Source organism: Aethina tumida, chromosome 4 (genome assembly GCF_024364675.1).
Source record: "Aethina tumida isolate Nest 87 chromosome 4, icAetTumi1.1, whole genome shotgun sequence".
NCBI lineage: Eukaryota > Metazoa > Arthropoda > Insecta > Coleoptera > Nitidulidae > Aethina > Aethina tumida.
The window spans coordinates 24,707,174-24,732,444 of NC_065438.1; the positions used below are offsets into that span (position 1 = coordinate 24,707,174).

The 25,271-nt window shown below is 23.8% G+C and overlaps 1 protein-coding gene across 1 annotated transcript in view; it reads left to right on the plus strand.

Moving 5' to 3' along the window:
- LOC109599848 (acetylcholinesterase-like) overlaps positions 1–25,271 on the plus strand; it is a 148,370-nt gene that overhangs the window by 97,958 nt on the left and 25,141 nt on the right. The window lies entirely within an intron of this gene.

Sequence of the window (25,271 nt, forward strand, 5' to 3'; positions counted from 1 at the left end):
CATGAAACTTCAAGCCTAAATATTGCCGTTGTTGCTAAAAATTGATATTGCTTTCAAAAAATGGTTTACAGTGATTATTAACAAATATGACACAACACACTCTATTGAAAATCCAATAAGAAACTGTCCTAATGAAAAACAACTCCTTTTATTGACAGGAAAAGTGGAAAAATTAATAAACGACATTATTTCTCATCCTCTAGGTAAATAAAAAATGAATTAATTAGTATAATTTCAGTGTACTTGAACAATCAGACGTTGACTGAAAGTTATCTGAATCAAAATTAGGTGAATATCTTGGAAATCTATAAACTCGTATAAACTTATATTTTGACATCCCAAAACTTGTGTCAAAATTCACACATGATAGGATGGCCGCAACTTAAAGTCAGAGATCAAATTTAAATTTTGAGACACGTTTTGGTATGTCAAAATATAAGTTTATACGAGTTTATCTCGATTTCCGAAGAGAAGTCCCTGTAATGACTGAACTAAGGGTACATTTCAGTTAAGAAACCCTTAGTATCAAAAAAATACTTGTACAAAACTACAAGTTTGCACAAAATTGTGTAAATTATCCTCCCCAATTTTGGCGAAAAGTACTTTGAAATGCTGAATCCATATTCAGTAGAACAAGATCAGATGGTAAAAAATACATTCATCATCTTTTTAATAAAAGTTTGGATCACAGATGTATTATAAAAAATTTGAAACTCTGTGTAGGAAAAGTTTTTGTGTAGGGTTGGTGTACAGGATCATTACAAAGAATTATTAGTAAAATGGACTGTTTCGTATAGAGTTAAATATAAAAATATTTTGATTACATTTAATTAGAGATGTGCGTTTCTGAATTAACGTTAAGATAGTGTGCTGTATCTCTATATCTGAGCGTTCAAGGTGATGTGGTTTTACTTGACGATTACATATAGCTCAACTTTTATTCTCTATTCTACAATTATCCCTTTAAAATATTTTTTTCTTCAAATATTTTAGAATTCTATCAAAGTTATTTTACAATATAAATGTGTAAACATTTTACTGCACATAATTATTACATCCATCCATCTAGTTTTTTATATCCCCCACTAAAATATTCACGTAGCTTTGTTTTTTATAAAAATGACATAAATAGTTTTGTGTATAAGACTGTGTGTTTCTATTTGATTATTATTTTCACACAGTTATTCTAGACTCTATAAACTTTTTTGCTGCACAGATTTTACGACGGTTCTGCAAATTTCTTACATCCTCGACTAATTTTTTATATCCTCTGCTCAACAATTGTCCTTCTTTAAATTAATTTTTCTTATTATTATTATTCTAGAAATTTTTTGCTGCAATCATTTTTAGACTCTCTTGTAACATTATTATTCTAAAAATATTATAAATATATCTGAGTATTTAAGACGATGTGTTTTTACTTGATGATTATGTACAGCATTACTTTTATACGTTAGTTTACAATTGTCATATATCTATTTAAATTATTTTTTCTTCAAAATTTTTAGAATTCTATCAAAGTTATTCTATAATATAAATGTATAAACATTTTACTGCACATATTTATTACATCCATCCATCTAGTTTTTTATATCCCCCACTAAAATATCCACGTAGCTTTATTTTTTATAAAAATAACATAAATAGTCTTGAGTGTATAAAACTGTGTGGTTTTATTTGATTATTATGTGTAGTCTTTTATGGTATTCTCTAGTTTACATAAACCTTTTGTAAATTATTTTTTTCCTTCAATTTTTCAGAATTTTCTCACACTTATTCTAAAATCTATTAACTTCTTTTGCTGCACATATTTTACGACGGTCCTACAAATTTGTTATATCCTCGTCTAATTTTTTATATCCTCTGCTCAACAATTGTCCTTCTTTAAATTAATTTTTCTTATTATTATTATTCTAGAAATTTTTTGCTCTAACATTTTTATTCTAAAAATAATATAAATATATCTGAATTTTTAAGATGATGTGTTTTTACTTGATAATTATGTACTTTTATAATTTAAATTATTTTTTTCTTCTCATTTTGGAATGCTATCAATGTTATATTTGAATGTAAATCCACAAACTTTTTATTGGACGTATTTTACGACAGTCCTGTAAATTTAATAAATCCTCGACTAGTTTTTTATATCCTCTAATAATCTATTCATGTAACTTTACTTATTGTAAAAACAATTGTAAGTTTAATTCTCTGCACAACAATTATCCTTTTTTTAGTTATTTGTTTTTTCTTCCAATTTTTTAGAATTCTATCAAAGTTATTGTTGAATGTAAATCTATAAACTTTTTGCTACATCCATTTTTTTAATCTCCTGTAACTTTTTTTGTTTACTCTACAATTACCGTTTATTTAAATTACTTTTTTCTAATAATATGGAATCCTATCAAAGTTATACTAGAATGTAAATCCATAAACTTTTTGCTGGACGTATTATACGGCAGTCCTGCAAATTTATTACATCAACGTCTAGTTTTTTTTTTTTTTCACGGCCGCCACTAAAATTTTCACGTAGGTTTATTTATTATAGGTGAACAGTTGATTAATTAATAACCCAAAGTGACTGGAAAATCGATGGCCGCTAAAAAAGCGACACTTGAATTACCGCTGCACAGAAAAAAAAAATAGAACGAAACACAGATACGTGTCCTCGAGCGTGGTTCTCTTTTTCAGCAGTTTTTCAGGGAAATTAACACCGGCGTATTTTTTTTCAGACGCCGCCGCGCCACGTAACAGGGCAAGGCGAAATAGGTCCGCATAATTTTAATGAGATTTAAAGTGCTCCTAAAGTGATCGCGAAACTTATTCGGATTTTTGCGACGCACAAGTAAAGAAGAAAAAAAACACAATGGAGATTTTTAAATTAAACCTCGGGAGTGGATCGCTAAAATTCCAGAATGTAATGAGAAATCTGCTTTTTAAAGGTGTATTAGTCGTGCTGTAATTTAATTTGAATGTTTGGATTTCACATTTTTTCAACAGTGCTTAGGCGATTCTTTTTTAAATCTTTGTTTATCAAGTTAATTTGTTTTCATTTACTTCGGCGTAATTTGTTTCGTCGTTTAAAACATTCATTTTTAATATTAAAGGCCCTTTGAATACTACAATAGGATTATCTGAGAGTTTGTTTACAAAGCAAAATTTGTTTCATATTTTTGTGAGTAATTTGTCTTGTCATCAAGTACATATATTAATTTTTAACTTAAACATAAACAACTACAGAAAATTGTTTCAAAGTTATTTCTTAGATATCTGATATTACATTAATTGTTTTTGTGATATACAGCAAAATATATATTTTTTAATTAATTTGATTTTTAAGTAATGTTACATAAATATTTTTTAACTTCAGGAATTATTAAATCTTTATTGGCTATATACAAATTATTTTTTCACTCTTTAAGTAATAAAATAAAATTATTTATTTTTTTGGTAACAAATATAATTATTATTAAAACAAATTTATTAAATTCTTATTAGAAATAAAAATTTTAATTTAATATGAATTTTATTTTTAAATAACGTATCATTAACTTCAAGAATTATTAAATATTTATTAACAAAAATAATATAAAAGTACTAAAATATTTTTTTATAACAAATATAAATTATCGAAATTATTATTAAAATAAATTTGTCAAAATAGAAATCCTATGTGGAATAAAAATTCCATGAGAATATTAATTTAATACGAATTTTATTTTTAAATACCGTATCACTAATATTTTATATTAATTATATATAAATTATTTTTACACTTTTTAAGTACTAGAATAAAATTTAATTTTTATTTTTTGGTAACAAATATAAATTATTGTAATTATTATTAAATTAAATTTGTTAAAATAGAAATCTTATTAGAAACAAAAATTTCATGACAATATTAATTTTATACGAAATTTATTTAAATAACATCATTAATATTTTCAAATAAAAATTTCATGACTATATTAATTTAATGCGAATTTTATTTTAAATAACGTATCATTAATATATTTAACTTCAAGAATTATTAAATTTTTATTGACAAAAATAATATACAAACTATTTGTACACTCTTTAAGCACTAAAATGATTTTTTTTTGGTAACAAATATAAATTATTGTAATTATTATTAAAATAAATTTTTCAAAATAGATATCTTAGTGAAATTAACATTAATTTACTACGAATTTTATTTTTAAAAAATGTTTCATTAATATTTTTTAAATATTATTAAATCTTTTTGACAAAAATAATATACAAATTATTTTTTCACTCTTTAAATATTAATTATTGTTAAAATAAATTTGTCAAAATAGAAATCTTATGCTGAATAAACATTTCATGACAATGTTAATTTACCAACGTTACAGTTTATGCTTCCTATTAACAAATTAACAAAGATAATTATTAAATAAAAAAATTAACAATATACTTTTATTTAAAATTTAATTATTAATTCTATCATATAAAATAGAAAAGATATCAATTTAACTCGAACTACGATTTGCCACAAAAAATTCGAGGTATCAGTACTTCGGAATATTAAATAAAATAGATACATAAAAAGTTATATATGTATATTTAAGCCATATATTACAAATATACTACTAAAATACACTACTTATTAAAAACAACATTTTGAAACCTATGTAATAAGTAAAATACAATAAATTATTATTATCTATTATATTACTTTTTATTTTAAAGTTAGTTATTATTGTTTGATGAAAGGATTTTTATTTTCATTTAAAAAGTTACGATTAAACCATTCCAGAATGCATAATAAGCATCACCAATGTAAAGGTTGTCTTTAAGACATTAATGGGAAAAACTCTTAGTAAAATGTACTTTCATTTAGAATTTCAGATGTTGTAATCATGTAATCAACACTATAAAGCAAATTGAAGGAGTTTCCAGCATTATTCTAATCAATCGATAATTGGTCTTAGAATTGTTGCCAACAGGCAATGTCGTTCGAGCATAACACAGGAAAAACCTGGAGTTTACCTGAGACAGGAAATATTCGACTTGAATATTGTCAAATGATTAGTTCGAGTTATCAAGTAATAATTACTTATAATTTTCACCCTGGACACCATTGCCCACCAATTTACTTCTAGTTGTCAACAATTCGAGTCATCGTAATTCGACTTATAAATGTATTATATTTTTGTAAAAAATTATCCAACCTTTATCCAATCCTAACTCTTTTTAAATCCTGTTGGAAATATTAATTTGCTGCGGTCACATTATCTATTCTGTATTAACAAACAATAGCTTTCAAATAAAAGTTATCAATATGCTTTAATATAAAATTAAATTTATTAAACATGTCATATAAAGTAAAAAATTAATTAATACAATATTTAAATGATATATATTGTATTTCATATTGTTGTTTAAAATGGCCTTTGGCTATTTTTTAGTATTTCTAAATATTTATGGGCAAACATAATATAATAATAATTATTTAACTTATTTCATCACAACAATAATTTTAAAGAAAATATAAAAATATCCTATTTATAATTTTATTTGTCAAATGTAACATACAAAATTTAAGTTCCTATTGATCAACAAAATGTCGATGAAAACTTATATAAGAAATAAAACTAGATACAGTAATGGATATAATTATAGCAACTTTTTAAAATGTGAAATATTTTAACCATACCTATTCAATGTAAAATGTAAGATGCGCTAATATTCAAATTAATTTAACATAAAATGTCGAAAAATTAAAGATATCCTTATATCCCTTCAGTTCAACGTCTCATTGACGTATTGATTGTATCAACTAGTGGGTCAAGTTTTGAGGATTCCAGATTTCTTATGCGTCGTCCCAAAATGCCCAAAGATATTATATCGAACTCATATCGGAACTATTCGCTGGCCACTCCATAACTCCCAAATTATGCTCTTCAAAGAAATTTTGAACTACTTCGGCAGCGTGTGGTCTTGTATTATTTTGTTGTAAAGTGAAATTTGGTGCATATTGTTTCATGAAAGATAACGCGATAGGTTGCAGAATATCGTCAATGTATCGCCTGATCGTCAGGAAACCTTTCGCCAAGACGTGAAGGACTGTACGCCGGTTTGCAGTTATACCGACCTATACCATTAAAGAAGCTCCTCCAAGAGCTGTTTGAACCAAATGTCGATCTTCTCGAGGAGTAGTCAGTCTCTGACGAGCAGTCTATAGTCTCCTATGTCTGCACCCATTTTCCCAATATGTGAATAACCGACTGAATTGTTTGAAACAAGTTTGCAGAAGTGCAAAGATCCTAACAAGTTCATCTCGATTGAGATGTCTTCATTTTTACAGTACCTCTTCTAAGAGTATATAGTAGTTGTAACATTAAAATGTAGAGGTAAAGAATGCTAATATGTTATATCCTCAAAAATATGCGAACTGTTTATATTTTAAATATTAATACTTATTTCATTGTGACTAGTTTATAATATACTTTTAATTATATAATTTTAGTCCACCATTTCCATACGACTAGTTAATATTCCTTCAAGTTTCCTGAATTGTTGTGATGAGTTCTGTGATCTCCGTGAGTTCCATGATAGTTTCTGTAAAGTTGATATTTGGAAATTGAAACAAGCAAAACAAAACATCGATGCTTTTTTCGGTCTTTTAACCAATCCGTCACAGTTTTGTACTTGTATTTGGGATCGTTTTCATGTTGAAACACATTACTTAACAGCATTGTTAAATTAATAAGTGGAAGCACAGTACATAAATCATTCTAAAGGGATATATGTCTGAAGAATTGAAGCATCTCCGAACAGTAGTTTGTAGTAATAGTAGTCTTATCCCAGTGGAATTTTTAACTAAAGCAAAGCAATATATTTTTTTATAATTTAAATTTAGATTCGTCACTAAAAACTACTCTTACCTACTAAATTAGACATCAACATTTTTAGTAAAAACTAGAATTCGTCTCGTAGGTCTGGAGTCAAACGAATCCCCATCCATTAACTAACTTCTCACAGTCCTTGAACTAATTTCAGCATACCCCATTTCCTCCAGGTTGAAATTTAATGTAAATGAACGATATAAATTGGATTGTTTTTTGACATTTGGATTGTTCAGTTGTCGACATATTAAGTTTTTCAAACTCAGAAATTTTTTTGTAGCTACCACTTTGACAAATTCTCTAAATTCATTTAATAATACGGGAAACGATTGACTTCTGTAGCAGTAAACTCTCCCTTCTTGTTTCTCTCGGTCTTGGTAATGCTGAAATATATTTTTTCTTACGCTCTCACTTCAACTAAAGATTAATAATTGTAATAAGCAAAAGACAGTTAGAAAATAATCATCTTAAATTCATAGAGTGCAATGAATGATATGAAGCAAAATATTGCTATAATTTTGTTCATTAAAAAATAAAAAAGTACGCAAGATGGATCAACTGCATAGTAGACAAAACAATAACACATAAAACAATAAACTTTATAGGTACATGCATTTCATTCATGTAGTACAGACCATATTTTTAATATATTTTAATAAGATGCTATAATTAGATATACCACTGTATGTTATATCATCTAAAACCACATAATAGACATATATTTTGCCTTAAATTGTATTCCCATTTTATGAAACAACTTAAAACTATTAAATTACACAAAATGTAGAATGCATTAGTAATACTAATTGCTAATCAAAGTACCTTATATATCATCCCTCGTAGTTACGACCCTTTCCGGGTGCGTGTTAGCGGGGATAATAGGTAAAAGCGAAGCACATGTCTGTTTTATCTTATATAACGGCGTAGTCAAGGGTCTTTTCTAAAACAGATAATCTACGCAATTATCGATTCCGAGCACACTTTTAGCACAAATTCTAGTCCGCACACCCTTTACTACCTACCCCTTGCACTGATACGTTTTGGCCGGATTTGAGATGGAGGAATGGCCACGTTCCGGTTACAGTAAATATAGTTGTGACACTTACCTATGCAAATGATGAAAAATTACATCTAAGAATAATTCATATTTCAAACCTTCTTGTAATTAAATTAATAATGAAATGCAACATTTCGGTTCGGAGGGTCAGAAATTGACAAATACTAGTTACCTAACTAGAAATTTAATATTCGTTAAATTATTATAAAAAATAATTTTGAATCTATATTGTACATTTAAATGATTAAAAGATTTAAATGGAAACGACTTTTTTAAACTAATTGGAAAGATTTACAAAGATTTTAGTAAAGAAATATTTAAATTGGAAAATTAGAATTTCTAAATTTTTCTAACATTTAGCTTTTAAAAATATTTATTAATTTTAAATAATATAATTTGAATCTGTATTTATTAAGATTTAAATTTATAAATTAGAATATTTGAACTTCAGAGTTATGAATAATTAATAATTTAAATTTCAAAATTATTCTGCTGTTTAACTGATTTGTAAATTTAAGTAGAAACTATTTTTTGAAAAATCTAATTATTAAATTGTTGATAAACTTTAAATGATCTAATTGAAAATTTAGATTTATTGATAATTTAAATTTCTAAAATTTTTTGTTAAAAATTTAAATCATTTGAAAATTTAATGATTATAAAAAACTCTTTTTTAAAATTAATAATGTTAATTAATCAGTAAGAACATTTCGGATCGAGGTATTAGAAATTGACAAATAAGTATATTTCTATACATTCGTTCCCGTCCGTAATTCTTAAAAAAATATAAAAATATTTGTTTGCTAGAAATTTAATGTTTGTTAAATTATTATTATATTAATTAGTTTCTATTTATATTACACATTTAAATGATTTGAAAAATTAAATGGAAACGTCTTTGTTAAACTAATTGAGAAGAAATGGTTTTAAAGATTTTAGAAAAGAAATATTTTTAACTGTTAACTGTGTTATAAATTTACAAATAATTAATAATTAGAATTTTTAAACTTCTCTGATATTTAACATTTATAAATATTAAATAAATAAATCGTTTAAAATTTTAAATAATATAATTTAAAAGAGTATATTTATTAAAATTTAAGAAAAGAAATATTTAATATTAAATTACTAAATATTAAATAACTATTAAAGTCTAATTATTAATTAATTTGTCGGTAAATTTTAAATTATGTAATTTAAAAGTTTAAATCTATTTATATACTTAAGATCTAGATTTATTAACAATTTACATTTCTAAATAATTTGAAAATTTAACGATTATAAAAAACTCTTTTCTAAACGTAATAATTACAAATAATAATTATATAAAATTATTTATTTATTAATTAAAAATTTAATATTTATTATATTATTATATTTAATTGAATATTTATTATATAATATATTGTTCATTTAAATGGAAATGTGTTTTGTTAAAGTAATTGGGAAGAGTTCGTTTATAAAGGTTTTGGGAAAGAAATATTTGACTGTTAATTAGTAGAAAAATTATGAACTAGTGTTTATAAATAATGAATAATTAAAATTTCTAATTTTCTCTGGTATTTAATAATATTTAGTAAAAATTTAAAAACTAAATACTTATTATTATTTTGATAAATTTTAAATGATTTAATTGAAAAGTTTCAATCTGTTAAGTTAAAAAAATAACTAATAACTGTGTTATAACTTAAAATATTCGAATACTAATTTGTCGATAAATTTTTAATACTTTTAATTTAAATATTGTAATTAAGTAATTTTTAATAATTATAGTTGGAATTATCAAATTTTTCTTTGTGTTACATTATTCGTAAATGTAAGTAAAAACTACTGATAATTGAATTTGAAAGTGTAATTTTCTTGAGATTATAAAAACATTTAACTATTAACTGTTTTATCAAGATTCAAATACCTATTTTTATTAATAATTTAAATTACTTAATGTTTGTTATGTATAATATTTAAATCATTTATTTTAAAAAAATATTTTTTAAAAAGTAATAATGTTATATCATCAAGAAACTTGTAAGCCATATTAAAAAAATATATAATTATTTGTGATATGAATCAGAAAAATTGCAAACTTTTTTTTTATAATTTAAGGGTATAAATATTTCTCATTTGAAATAGTTTAATGAATGATTAAAAAATCGTCCTTAATTTGTAATTATTTGACTTCTAAATAATTTATGCAAAAAATATATCAAATTAAGTTAATTCAAGATTTGCCTTTATCTTAAAATTGAAAAATAGACAAATATATCAATATTTCGATTATTATTCTAAATTGATTTTTTATAGCTAATTTCTAGGGGTGATTGAAAATCATTGTAAGCTATCATAATAAACAATTTGGTTTAGTCGATTTTCACGTAATCTAAAAAATTCTAGTTTTATATATGATTTAAAAGTTTATAAAAATATATTTTATTTAAATATAGTTTGTTTTTGGTTTGTTTATTTTTTAATTACTGGAGATTCAAAATTAAATTTTATTTTATGTAAATATTTCAACAAAAACAAACTGTATGTGTTCAATTTTTATATATATGTTATTTTATATTTATTTCATTTCCAGTTTGAAATATATTTTTCAATAAAATTAGTTGAATATTTAATTAAAATAACTAAATTGTTAAAATATTTTTACAAAAACTTTGATATGAGCAAATATAAATAAATATAATTTAAAAATACGATTCCATTTGATTCTTTACACTTTATTATTTGCATTGTTGTTACAGCGATTAAATCGAAACACGCCATACAAATTAAAATAAACCCCTTTTTTCCATTCATCCCTTTGTGCCGTTTTTCCACTCAATTGAAATCCCAAGTGAGCAAACCCCATTCGAACTGCAGCAAATCTACGACGGCACAAAATCGAACGGAGGTTTTATTATGAAAATAAGCGACCGCGTAAGACTGTCATCTGGTGCATATGTTATTTCCCGTTTTCCGAAACCGCAACGGAAATCTTAACGCGAAGTCACGTCCGTTGTTTCCAATTTCCGTTGTTCGTGAATGTCGGCACGAATGGGCAATCGCCTTGTTTAGATGCGAAGATGAATGGGATGTGGTCGGGAGTCTGATGGATTTGGCCGGGGCATGTCAATATTCGATTATGCACTCTTCAGCATCTGTTGCGAAGCACAGTGTGTTCCAAATTGGTTAGTTGGTTCCAAGTATTTCCGGATTAGATAGAGATTTTTTAAAACTGTGATTGCAGCAAGTGGTATTTTATGTCTGACCTTTCTGAAATGTCTACGAAAACTGGCATATGGTGGGTTTCCAATGTTTAACAATTTCTTTATTTATCATTATTATCGTTGTTGCTATTATTGTTATTGACGTTATTATCGTTATTATCGCTGTTATCGTTATTATCGTTATTTATAAAGTTAAGAATCGACATATCCCAAAGTTTTAAATTAATTTGAAGAAGTACCAAATATATTAAAGAATTGAAATATATAGTTGGGTAAACAACTTCCAATGTTTTATTTGGAGATGGAAATGACTAATTTTTAATTTGACATGTTAACAACATATTAATTACTAGTAACAAAAAAGATAAGTATAGAAAATAATTTCGAAAATAAGTTTTAAATGAAAAAAAAAGATCTAAAATTAAATATTTGTATTAGTGATATAGTAACAAAACAATATTGTACAAATAGTATATTAATTTTTAAAAATGTTACTAGTTATATTATAATAATAAAAAACTTTTGTTTTAAAACTAATCAAACTAATTAACAAATTATATTAGTTAAATGGTAAATACTACTCTGTTTTGAACAGTTAAAATTAATTACATGAAATAGGAGAGGCCATTTATTAAAATTTTGATTTTTAGAAGAAAAATTATTTACATTATATTAGTTAAACAAAAATTATGTTTCTAAACGTATAAAATATTTAAAACTAATGAACAATCCAATGAAATGAGGCGCAATATATATATATATATATATATATATATATATATATATATATATATATATAAATAATAAATTATTTACAAAAAATATCAATATTTAGTATTAAATTTAAACTACGGAATTTTAAAAATGACATCACCTAACTTATTTATTAGAAGTTGGTAAAGAACGGAAGAAGGTACTGATTTGAAACTTTTTTCACTTTTAGTGGGATATCTTCTATATTTTGGAATTTTTGAATTACCTAAAATACTTATACCACGTCCTATAAATCAAACTAATTAACAAATTATATTAGTTAAATGGTAAATAACAGTTAAAATTAATGAATTTAACAATTACATGAAATAAGAGAGGCCATTTTTTAAAATTTTGATTTTTGGAAGAAAAAATATTTACATTATATTAGTTAAACATAAACTATGCTTCTAAGCGTATACAATATTTAAAACTAATAAACAATTCAATGAAATGAGGGGCAATATGTATATAAATAATATATTATTTTACAAAAAATTTCAATATTTAGTATTAAATTTAAAATAAGGAATTTTAAAAATGACATCACCTAACTTATTTATTAGAATTTGGTAAAGAACGGAAGAAGGTACTGATTTGAAACTTTTGTCACTTTTAGCGGGATATCTTATGTATTTTGGAATTTTTGAATTACCTAAAATAACTGTACCACCTCCTATACCTAAACCGAATAGTTGTTGAGATATCAAAAAATTTTGTTTAAAAAGTTTCGGAAGTTTATTTTTAGTATACACACAAATCAGGATTATACTATAAGGAGACATTATTAGTATTCCAAAATTTTATACAGGGCATATACGTTGTTTATATTTAATTTTATATAATAATAAAATATTTTAGACATTAGAAGAAATATTTATATTTAAAACTTTTACTAAAAATTATTGTTCAGTGAGTAAAAAAATTTAATTTTTAAATGAAATAGTAAATAAATTATTTTAGTTGAATTGTAAAAAATCTATACTTGAAACTGTAAAAACATATTTAAAACTAATTAATTTAAAATAATTTTAAATTAATTTGAAAATATAATATTCTGATTAAACAATTATGAAGTTGACCAAGCCATTTTCAATATTTAACAATGATATTAATTACTAAATGATAGAAAAGGAAAATTATTTTAAAAATACTTTTTAAATAAAAAAATAAATAAATAAAAGTAAATATTTGTATTATTTATGCAGATGCAAAATAATTAATATAATTTATAGTAAATGATTCTGAATACCAGAGAAAGAATGTTGTTAGGCTAATAAACAAACGAATATTTAAAAGTAATTAATTTAAAAATTAGTTGAAATAAGGAAAATAAATATAACATTATTTGCTCCAACTATGCAAAATAATAAGAACTAATAATTTATACATTTTTCAAAATAACATTATATTTATGACAACAAATAGTCCTTAAACGTTTAAATACGATACTAATAAATATAATAATTGTATTAAAAGAAGTATTAATTTGAGTAATATACTTTTAATGTTCGATATTATGAAGGAAAAATGGAATTTTTAAAGTAAAATGTGGATAGTGATATTAATTACTAAGAAATTATTTAGGAATTGCTTGGAACTAATTTTGTATATTGATGATTGATGATTGATGATGATTATACGTCATATTTTTAAAAAAAAAAGATAAACTTAAAACTAATAAATAATTCATTTATTGCTTAAACAAGTTTAAATATTTGATAAACTCGATATATCGGAAATGTGTACATACGTAAATCACTAACAAGCATATAGTGCGCAAAATATTTATGTACTTAATTACCGCATCGAAAATAAGTCCTTTAGCCTGTTTAATAACAATGCCAACGAAGCATCGAGCCCATTAAATCGGTTTTACAATTAGAACCGCTGACTCGCATACTTCGCCCCGCAATAATCCAAAGGAAAGCGACGCTGTGCAGCTTTTGATGTTATTCCCGTCGGTTTCGCAACGCTGGCAGCTGCAACCCGCTTGGCTCGGCAAAGTGGCTTGTCGCAGTACAGCGAATATATGCAGTGTCTGTGCATGCAGTGGCATAGATTACGCCAATTTGCGTCATTTTAATGTAAACGCCAGATTTAACCCTCTATTAGATGCGACATCAACGCCCTTATCAAATAAACTCGGGTTAGTTTAATCGCGGAGTGTGTCCGCATTTGTTAAAAGTCACACGTTTACGTTTCCAATAAAAATTTACTGGGAATATCCAGTTTAAAAATTTATCTATTACATATGGGAATAAAATTAAAAAAAAACAGCTGTACTAATGCATTTTCTGTTGGTTAAGTTAGTCGTATTTATTTATTTATTTATTTAATGGCAAACGGTAAACCTTTTTGTAGTTATATAGTTTAATTTTGTATTGTATTGAAAATTAATTAGCAGTACCTTTTTTCTTAATTATGCGAAGAATATCAATTTAAAATTTTAAATTTGAAGGGCTGTACTTGTTCATTATTGTACGTGAGACGTGTACATCCCAAACTTTGACATCTTTTTTTAATTTACAAAATTTCATTTCCTGTTTCACCGAAAGATGCATAAACTTTTAATTTTAATATTTTAATAAAATAATATAATTGTAAACGATATTAATTATTTTTCCAATTAGCTAGTAATGCCACTACTTTTTATTGCTGGAAAGATCATTTTTGGCTCACACATTAATAATACTACAAGAATCCATTATTATCACTCCCAATTTAATACAGGGTTGTCATTTTTTATATTGGAACTCCACTGTATGTTTTATCATAATTAAATTAAATAAAAAACCTGATATAATAAATATATATAAAATGAAATTAACAGAGATTTATCATGGATGATATTTGTTTGGTATATTACATTATATATTTTTCATAATTAAAAATACATTAAACTGCGATGAATAAACCATAGGAAAGAGAAAGAGTCTTCATGCAATGATTTTGATGTTTTTATAGTCGAATCCAAGTGGAATTTTACATGTTGATTATTTACTCAAATCATTAATGCAATTGGTCAAAGTAAATTGATTAAATTAATGAAAAAATTAGTCAATAACGAATTCCTTTTCACGTGTCACATCTAAGACTAAAAATGTTAAATGATAGGTACTGACTCATCCACCACGTACTTTAAATATATCTCCACGCCACTATTATTTATTTTTTATTGTCCAATTTTTCATGTATTAAACTTAAAATTTTACAAAAAGTCAAAATTGATGTTGATGTTTACATCGATTCACATATTTGCTTATTAGTTTTTAATCAAATAAAATTATAAAAAGGTCGCATATTTTTATTATTAATTAATACATTAATAATTAATTTAATACATCATTAAGTGTATTTTTGTTGAAAAATTTAGTAAAATTGTTATAATTTAATAATTAATTCATAATACAATACTTCACTTCCTTTCAAAAATTTAAAAAAATGAATAAGACATACGTAAAGTTGTTTAACAGTTAAATATGGCGAAATAATATTTTTTAGTTTTTATGATGATCTTACACAAATTATTATTATTTAAATTAATAATTAGGTTTTAAATATATGAATACTAAATACAAACTGGTGTGTCATTTTTGCTCATTACGTTTTATCAAATTTAAATATAAAAAATTAAAGAGTGTTTATAGGAAATTTAAGTAGGATTATAATACAAATTTGAAAAATTACACATATTTAAAGAATATATGGTACATATATTGGTGTTTTTTATTGGAAAATTTAAGGAAAATTGTTATGATTTAATAATTAATTCGTAATACAATATTTATATGTAACTCTCCTTAAAAAAATTAAAAAATTAAAAGTATATAATGTAAATACTTCTAATTTTAGATTTGGTGAAACACTATTTTTAAGGTTTTAAATATATGAATGTCAAATACAAACAACCAAGTCATTTTATATTTAAAAACATTTAACTATAAATGGAAAAACATAATTTTTATAGAAATAATAGGATTTTTTTGTACTTAACAATATATTTAACAAATATATGTATAAAAAATAATAAGACATATTTTTTAATGTAGCAGTGATAAATTGAATATTTTTATTTTAAAACAAAAATAAAAAGTCTAAAAAAGGTATGTGTGTGTGGTTTCCAATTTCATTATTATGATGTCATGAATATATGAGAATTCAACATTTTTAGATTAAAATACACATTTTTACATAAATTTTTAATGTAAAAACTTTTAAGTAATATAGTATCACAGATTACATCTATCTGTGGTAGAAAATTTTAAATTTATTATCCTATTTTTAGTATATTTCAATGTTCAGAATTAAATTTTTGTTATTTCAAGTATTTTATTTACTTATATTCTAGAAACAATATCACACAATTTATTACAAAAAAATAAAATATTACATATTAATTAATAATTTTCCAAACATTTTTTATTAATGATGTGTTAAAACATAAATACACTTTGAAACAAATTCTAAAAATCAATCGTAATTACGTCTGGAAAAACCATTACATGGTTTTAAGTTTTTTATTTAGTTTCAAAAGTTTTTTAATCTAACATATTTATAAAAGTTCTTACACATTTTTTTATTAGTTTAAATAAAATATTAATACATTTTTGCTTCTATGTCTGGATATGAAAGTAGATACATACTATATTATTTATATGTTCATTCATTAGGTATTAGTACATTTTTCTCCATAGTTTGGAAAATAATTTATTATTAATATTACATTTTTTAACAAAAAATGGTTAAAATTTTTTCCTAAGATAGCATTTTTCGAAAATAATAAATTTTATTTTCTATTAACAATATCATACAATTTATTATCAACAATCAATTTTTACATTTTAATTGATAGATTTTCAAACATATTTTGAAATTCTTTGATTTTATAAAATATTAGTTTTAATAGTTTTTTTTTTTTAGTGCATGTGACACATTTTATATATTAATTTAAAAATATATATTATTACTGTGTCTGGATTTGAAAGACAGCACTATATTATTTATATGTAAGCAATAAAGTTTTAGAAATTGTTTGTTCGGTATTAGTACACTTTTCTCTGCACTTTGAATCATTTATTATTAATTTTACATATTTTAAACAAGCATGGTTACATTTTCCCTAAGTTAGTATTATTCAAAAATAATAAATTTTGTTTTCTATTAACGAAATCATCATACAATTTATTACCAAAAATCAATTTTTACCTAGTTAATTGATTTTTTCAAACAATTTTTAATCTAACATGTTTATAAAAATATATGACACCTGTGATGTATTAATTTCAAAAATATATATGTTAATACTGTTATATTATTTATATGTAACTAACTAAGTTTTAGAAATTTAGAGATAAATTTATTTTCACTTAATAATACCATACAATTTTTTACGAAAAAATTAATTTTTAATTTCTATTCTATTATTACATATTCTAAATTCTTAAATTTTTGTTTCTATTTTTTATTAATAATGTGTTAAAAACATAAATACAGTTAGAAACAAATTCTTAAAATCAATCGTAATTATATCTGGAAACATTTTTTTATAATTTTTATTTAGTTTATTTTAACACAAATTTTTATATTAGATTTAAAAAATATCTAAAAAACCTGTGCCCTTTTTAAGCATCAATTTACCAAAAACATAATAAAAAGCTTTTAAGATTTATTTTTAATACTAAAGTCTAGAACTAATTAATTTTTTTTTAATCTATAGAGTGTTACAATTCCTGGTTTCACTTGAACGAAATCCCTTTGTGCACGGTTCTACAGACGCTATGCGGATGGTTTTTAGATTGGTGCTTTCCTATTTCCCACCGTTGTATATTTTGAATGTTCCGACACGTGCTGAATGCCGAATTTTTACTTTACAGTCGCCACGCGAATACCTGATAAACCTCTCGCAGACAATCAACTGAAAGATTACCCCCCAAATAAAATTGATTATTGCACGAACCTCGAAAATGGCTTAATTCACATCCAACATCGCAATTGTGTGCCACGAAATAAAACAAAATTCCAATTTACATCCGGATGAAAAACTGACAATCCCGCGAAGACGCATAAATCAATTACTACCCGGTTTAATACAGCCGCAATTCGCGGTTGTAAACCGTTTTCATCGCGCCGTTGGCAAATAAAATTTATAGGAATACGGGGACTTCACACGGTCGACGGGACGGTAAAGTATTTTCGCGGTGGCGCACATTTAATTGCAACGAGACAATTCGATTGCAACGTTAAATTCGCAATTTAACGGTGTCTGTGAGGCAGGGCACGTTTTTAAAGTGAATCGACGCGTTTTAACGTTTTGATTAATGAACGTTGTGATTATGAAGGTAAATATCGGATGGGAAATTGGATTGCAACGAACAAATTATTATTATCGGATCGCATTTAATGTGTTTTCCACTCTTTGTTTGTATGAAATTAAAATTTATATGGTATCTGCTCCTGAATTTTATATTCGGTTAACCAAGTCTGCAGCTTAAATTAATCACTTCTTTGTTCACAATGCAATTGGATAGTTATATAAGTGTACGAACTAAATAATTCGTATTTAAAGTTTATGTTTGCCATATTAAATAATAAATTGTTTTCACAAGAGAATGAGGTAGCTTTACTTTACGTTTAATTATAGATGAGAACTTGTTAACTAACTGTTTATCTCGTATTTTCCTTTAAGTATATTAATTTTTTATTTTGAAATTTATTTCAGCTAAGCTAGTTTAAATTATTATTGAGTTTTGTTTACAAAAGAATTAAGCTTTATGTTTAGTTATAGTTTAAAACTGTTTATTTTACTTTTAATTTCAAATTTAGTTTCAGGAAAACTTATTAATCTTTTTTATTGATGTTTTGCATTGTATTTTAATATAATCTCCTTTTTTACTTTTATAAATATTTTATATCTGCAATATTAAATAATTATTTTGACAAGAGAATCATATAGCTTTATTTTATATTTTACATTTAGTAAATCCAAATCTATTGACACTTCAACATCTTCATAAATCGTCAAACATCTTACTCCTGCAATTAAATTATTTTCAAGTAGTTTTATTTTATGTTTATTGATAGATTAAAATTTTTAAATAACTGTTTAGAGATAAAATAGAGATATTTTGGCTTTAGTAAAATTCAAGTAGATATTTTGTAACGTACATAAATATTTTACGTCTGGAATATCATAGTAAATGTTTTTATAAGAGTCAGGTGGTTATATTTTAAGTTTAGTTATGAATCAAAATCTTCCAATTGACTCTGTATTTTTTATTTTTATATATTACTCAGTTATGTTAAAATTTTTCCAACAAAACTAGTCAAGCTTAGTTATAAATTAAAACCTTCTACTTGACTGTGTATTTTTTATTTTTGTATATTACTCAGTTATGTTCAAATTTTACCAACAAAACTAGTCAAGCTTTCTGTTATTTTTTTTGTCCAATACTTTGTATTTTAATATAATATTTCTCTTGTTAAACTTGCATAAGTATCTTACTCCTGCAATATGAAATATTAAATTATTTTCACTAAAGAATTAAGTATTATTTTACGCTTATCTATAGATTAAAACTAGTTTATCTCTATTTTAGCTTTAAAGTTAAAGGTATTTTTTAACTTGAACAAATATTTTACACCTGCAACATCAAATAGTCATGTCATGTTGATTATTTTAAGTTTAGTTATAAATTAAAGCCTGTTAATTGTCTGTTTATCTCCTATTTTAGTTTTAGTAAGTTCCAAGTACTTTTTTGTGACTTTTTTGGGTAAATTAATTGCATTTTTGATTATTTTTAAAATAGATGATTTTCCAATATTTGATTGTAACATTGCTTCTTTTTAATGGATAAATATTTTACACCTACAATATTAAATAGTAAATTGTTGTCACAAGAGGTGGCTATACTTTATATTTAATTAAGAGGTGCCGCATTGTAAATTATAATTTCCCGTTTAAATAAATAACACGGGAACGGTGTTCTCTTGGATTTTGAAATTTTTTAATTCTTGTTAGAGATAATATTTCAAAATGATCAAAACAGATTTTTATAGAAAATTTAACGTTCTACAAAAAATGTCTCTTACAGTTTTTTGATATATTCATTTTTTCAAAAGTTATTTAACATTAAAGTTGGATTGATTTAAAATTTTGACATTTTTCTCATTTTCTGACGCAACCATCAACTTTATGGGAAAATTTTATATGACATTTTTTATAGAGAATTTATTTTTCCTATAATTTATCTCCGACAATGTTTTTGATATTTTTTACAGATCATAAGTTACCTGCTGAAAACTAAAAATTTTATTAAATAAATGTTATTTTACTGCTTAAATCATTTTGAACTACTTAATGAATCGTTGTAATTTAAAAAACAGTAAATTGTTATGTTTTACATTTTTTTATTTATCTATATCAATCTATATCTAATTAATGTTTACGATGTAAATGTTTGATAATTATTACTCAATACATCCGATAAAATCAAAAATCTTGACAAATTTCTGATATAACTAAAATATCTGTGAAGCCACCAGTTTTCATGCTGGAAGTTGATTTTTGATATATTATTGCTGACTAACTGTTTACCTCATATTTTAATTTTAGTAATATCTAACTGTATTACTCATTTATTTTCAAATATAATTTCTAAACTAGATAATTTTTATTGACTTTTTTGTAATTTATTGTTCTCTATTTTAATAAATTTTTGTCAAGAGGATTATATATTTGCTTAAATATTTTTCACTACTATTAAATAGTAAATTCTTTCCAGAATCAGGTGGCTGTATTTTTCGCTTAATTGTAGATTAAAACATGTTAACTAACTGTAGTGAAGTTCAAATATCTTATATTTTGAAATATAACTTCAGATAAACTGGTTAAACTGTTTGTTGAATTTTGTTGGAAGTTTTTGTACCTAATTTTAATATAATATTTATCCTTTTCAATGTGGTTTTCACAAGAGAATCAGGTAGTGGCTCTACTTTATGTTACATTTAGTTATATATTAAAATTTGCTAACTAGTTGTTTATGTCTATTTTAGTTTTAGTAAAGTTTATATATTAATTTTGATATATAATTTCAGAGAAACTAGTTAAATTTTCTTAATTTTAATGAAATGATTATCAACTTTTACTTGTATAATTTTTTAATCCTACAATATTAAATACTAAATATATATTTTAATTTTAGTAAAACTCAAGTTTAAAATATGAAAATCAATCAATCAAAAAGATTTTCACAATCAACCAAAAGTATTTTCTTGATATTCTTTAATTGCATATTAAAATGTACGGAATTAGTAGATAAATACTATTCCAATTCTGATAGATAGATGGTTATAAACGAAATAGATTTAATTATAATAATTATCGATCAACCTCAAACTAATTATAACCATTCCGCATACACAATGAATTCCGTTTTAATCACAATGAATACTTCCCCTCATTCATTTAAAAGCGTCAACCGTGGATGTTCTATTAAATTAAATTATTGTATTAACGTAATGAGTATATTGGTTGTACAATGGACGCGTTATAAGTGAAGGTAATTGTTTGCTTGAGGAACAATCGACACGAGACAAAGCACGTTAATAACCGGCGTTCGTTTTAAAATCCAATCGACAGCTTGAAATTGCTCATATATTTTCGCGTTTATTAGATTGCGCCGTTGTCACTACCACTCGGCCGGAAACAATGGCGATAGTGGCGGTGTAATAATATTAAATCTACTGGAATTTAGTGCGTGGCATAACTACAGTTATTAACCGCCGCTGTAAATGTTTTATGGTTTATGATTTACTATTAATAAAAAAGCACTGATGTCTGATTATTTTTTATAGATTTCAACCGTTTAAATTGTGTGCAGTTACTAGCAACCAATTTGTAGTTATAATTATTTTTATTGTTTTAGTAACGTAATGGTTTAAGATTGTTGTCTATGAACATATTAATCAATATGTATAAAAAACATAATTCATTCATAATTTTTTACACATTCTCCACCTATTTATATATTAATGATAAAAATTATGATGATCAATTTTAGCTGTATCTCAGGTAGAATTCGCCATTGTCGGCGCATTCGCCATAATATACACTTTAGTTCAGTGATATACATTAATTCTATTCGGAATAAAAAGATAACTATATCTTGTTTTATTTGTTATTAAGTTGAAGAAGTTTTTTATCTATAATAAATCTACAACTGTTCATTTTGTACCTAAATTTAATCATTAGTAAAACATATTTTGTTCGGTAGATACATAAATTCGAGGTGACATTGACAACGGTCATTTTAAATTAAATTTCACAACTCTTCAATTAATAATCATAATTTATCTAAATCTGATGTTTTACTATGATCAATCGAGAATCTATTAAAGTTGGTTAAAATATAAACTATGATAAACTTTGGATGCATGATTTGTATCATTATCATGCTTAAAAATCCATTTAACTGGTAAATTACCTTTAGCAAATGGTTCTAGTAAATATCCTTTAGCAAATGGTTCTAGTAAATATCCTAGAATAATTATATACATGAGGTAATCTATGTTACTAATTATTTTTTGTAATGGTACTATACCATGCCAAGAAAAGAATTCCCAAACTAAAACTTTTCCTCCATCGTGTTTTTACAGTATATCTGAGGTCCAAATTTGTGCCAAACCTACTACTGTGTGTTGTTGTCTCACCACCACCAAAAAGTATTCTCAAGCCTCTATTGGAGAATAACTTTTTTTTCAATATTGCAAAATCAGAAAAAATAGAAAAATTGAAACATGTAGACAAAGAACTAAATATTTTTATTTCAGACACTATATTTGCAATGAATCTAGTTGACAATTTGACATGAATGAATAGAATAAGTAATTGTACCAAAAGTTAGGAAACTAATTAATAACCCAACTAAATACAGCATAAAACTAAATGGTAGAATAATTAATTAATTACAATATATGTTAATATATAATTACTTATATGTTACGTTAATACGTATTAAATCACTAAGAAATATTCCCAGTTTTTTTTAAATGTGAATTCTAATTTAATAATATTTTGTTAATTTATCAGGCTAAGTTTCAAAAATTGTAGGAAAAAAAAATTATTAGTTTTCTTAATATTAAAAATAAATTGATGATTTAATATAATATGTCTTAATTTTAAATATATGTAATGTATATGTTAAATTTTTCTATTAGTTATAAGTAATTTCAAAGTTAAATTTTTATTAATAAAAACTGTCTTTAAGGTTTAGGATAGTGTGTGTGTAGTGGAATGTTTTTGATATTTTTTTTCTGACAAGTACACGATAATTCGAAAATTTCAAAAGTTAAAAAGCAACTATTTTCAATACAAAATATTTTTCAATGGAATATATAAAAATATTTTATAAATAAATAAAATAAATAATGTTGAACTCTTGAATGAGTTCAATGTATGAAATTTCAAAAAAAATGATGCTTCATGTTCAAAAATGGACTATAATATTTTATTTTTTATTATTTTTTTTTGTGAAAAATAAACGAAAAAATCGAAAAATCAGAAAATAGTTAAATTATAGAAATTATTTATATTCTTTACGTAATTTCCAAAAATTAAAGAAAAAATGTAATATTTTGTTAATTTATCAGGCTAGTTTCAAAAATGGTAGAAAAAAGAGTTTATAAGTTTTCTTAATATTAATAACAAATTAATGATTTAATTTTTTTCATTAGGATGTCTAAAAAAAATTTTGTTTCAAATTAAAAAATCCAAATCCAAAGTGAAATATTTTCATAAGAATAACAAATCATAGTACTTTTACTCGTAATAATAATTATTTATTGTTTTTATTTACATAATTTCTAAAATGTAAAGATATAATAATAATAATAATAATAAATTTGTAATCATTTTATATAGTATAAAAAATATTTTTCATTGGGATTTATAAAAAATAAGTTTTAAAATTTTAAATTAAACTACTCTACAAACAAGAACCTTTTGAAGCTTAAAATTTAAAAATGGATATATTGACTTTTAGTTATCTATTATTTTGCTTAGAAAGTGTTTTAAATACAAGCTAAATAGATTCTATTTATGTAATGAAATGATAATGAAACAAAATTTTAAATTTAATAAAATTATATCTCGACTATTATCAACTTAATCAAGATTTTTTTTAACTTTATAGCGAAAATTAAAACCCGTATGTTTCTTACAAATGTAACATTTCTTATCGTAACATTTTTATATAAACATATTATATATAAATTGAAAGGTAATAAATTGAACAATACACAAAAAGTGAGTATTATTTAAAAAAGATCATGATGAACTTAAATCTTCGAAATTCGCAAAGTAAGTAAGACTTTTTTGGAGAAACAATTACTACGAGGTATTTGTCAATATGTATACGAATTACTAAAAAAAAATTATTTAAAAGTTGTTTAAATATATTTAATTATTTTCGAGAAATATTGAAAAACATTATCATTGACCAAAATCACAAAAAATCAAATTTCTCCAAAACTAATAATTTTTGGATAGTGCAATATGAGGTTCAAAAGTCTAAAATTAATCTACTTCTGACACCTTGTATATTGTGTGACATCGCGCATTCGCCATTTAATGGACTTCGATTCAAATTAAATTTTTAAGTATTAAATTTTTTTGTTATATTTTTTTTATAATAAAAGCATTTTAGAAATTATTAATTAATTCAAGACTACCTAAAATTATCTTTTAAATTATAATACACAAACAATAAATAATTCTGTTTAATTATATACATATTCTAGTAACCCAATTCGAACTTTTAAACATAATTAACACTAATTTTACTAACAACAAACAGATTCTAGTTTTATCAATCGTCTTTCAGTATTTACGAACTTAATTAAATAACGAATACAAATTGCATTGCTTGTCGTTTTAATTAAACGGTTGTTATTGAATGTTCTGTGAATAATTAAATTATCAATTTGCTTAGTGAACAGAAAAAAAAGCAAAATAAATTGAAATCAATAAAACATCGTTGGGTTAATATTTATTCATTAAATTATAAGTGGACGTATTAAAGTATTTTACTTTTGGTGATTGTCGGAGCAAATGTTAAAGTCGTTTCCTGTAAATCTCAAATGAAAATATTGATTTTATACAAAATAAAGTGTTTATTAACAAAAACCATTAAATATAAAATATATCAGTTAATATTAGTGATTAAAAATTTCGAATAGTTAGTAAATATACTTAACTACCGAATGAATTAAATGTCATTATGTTTTAGATATAACTTTTATAGTGTGTTCATTTCTTCAAGTGGTATTCTATACTAATATTAATAGTGGTATAGTAATATTATTAATCAATATAATATTATTCAATAA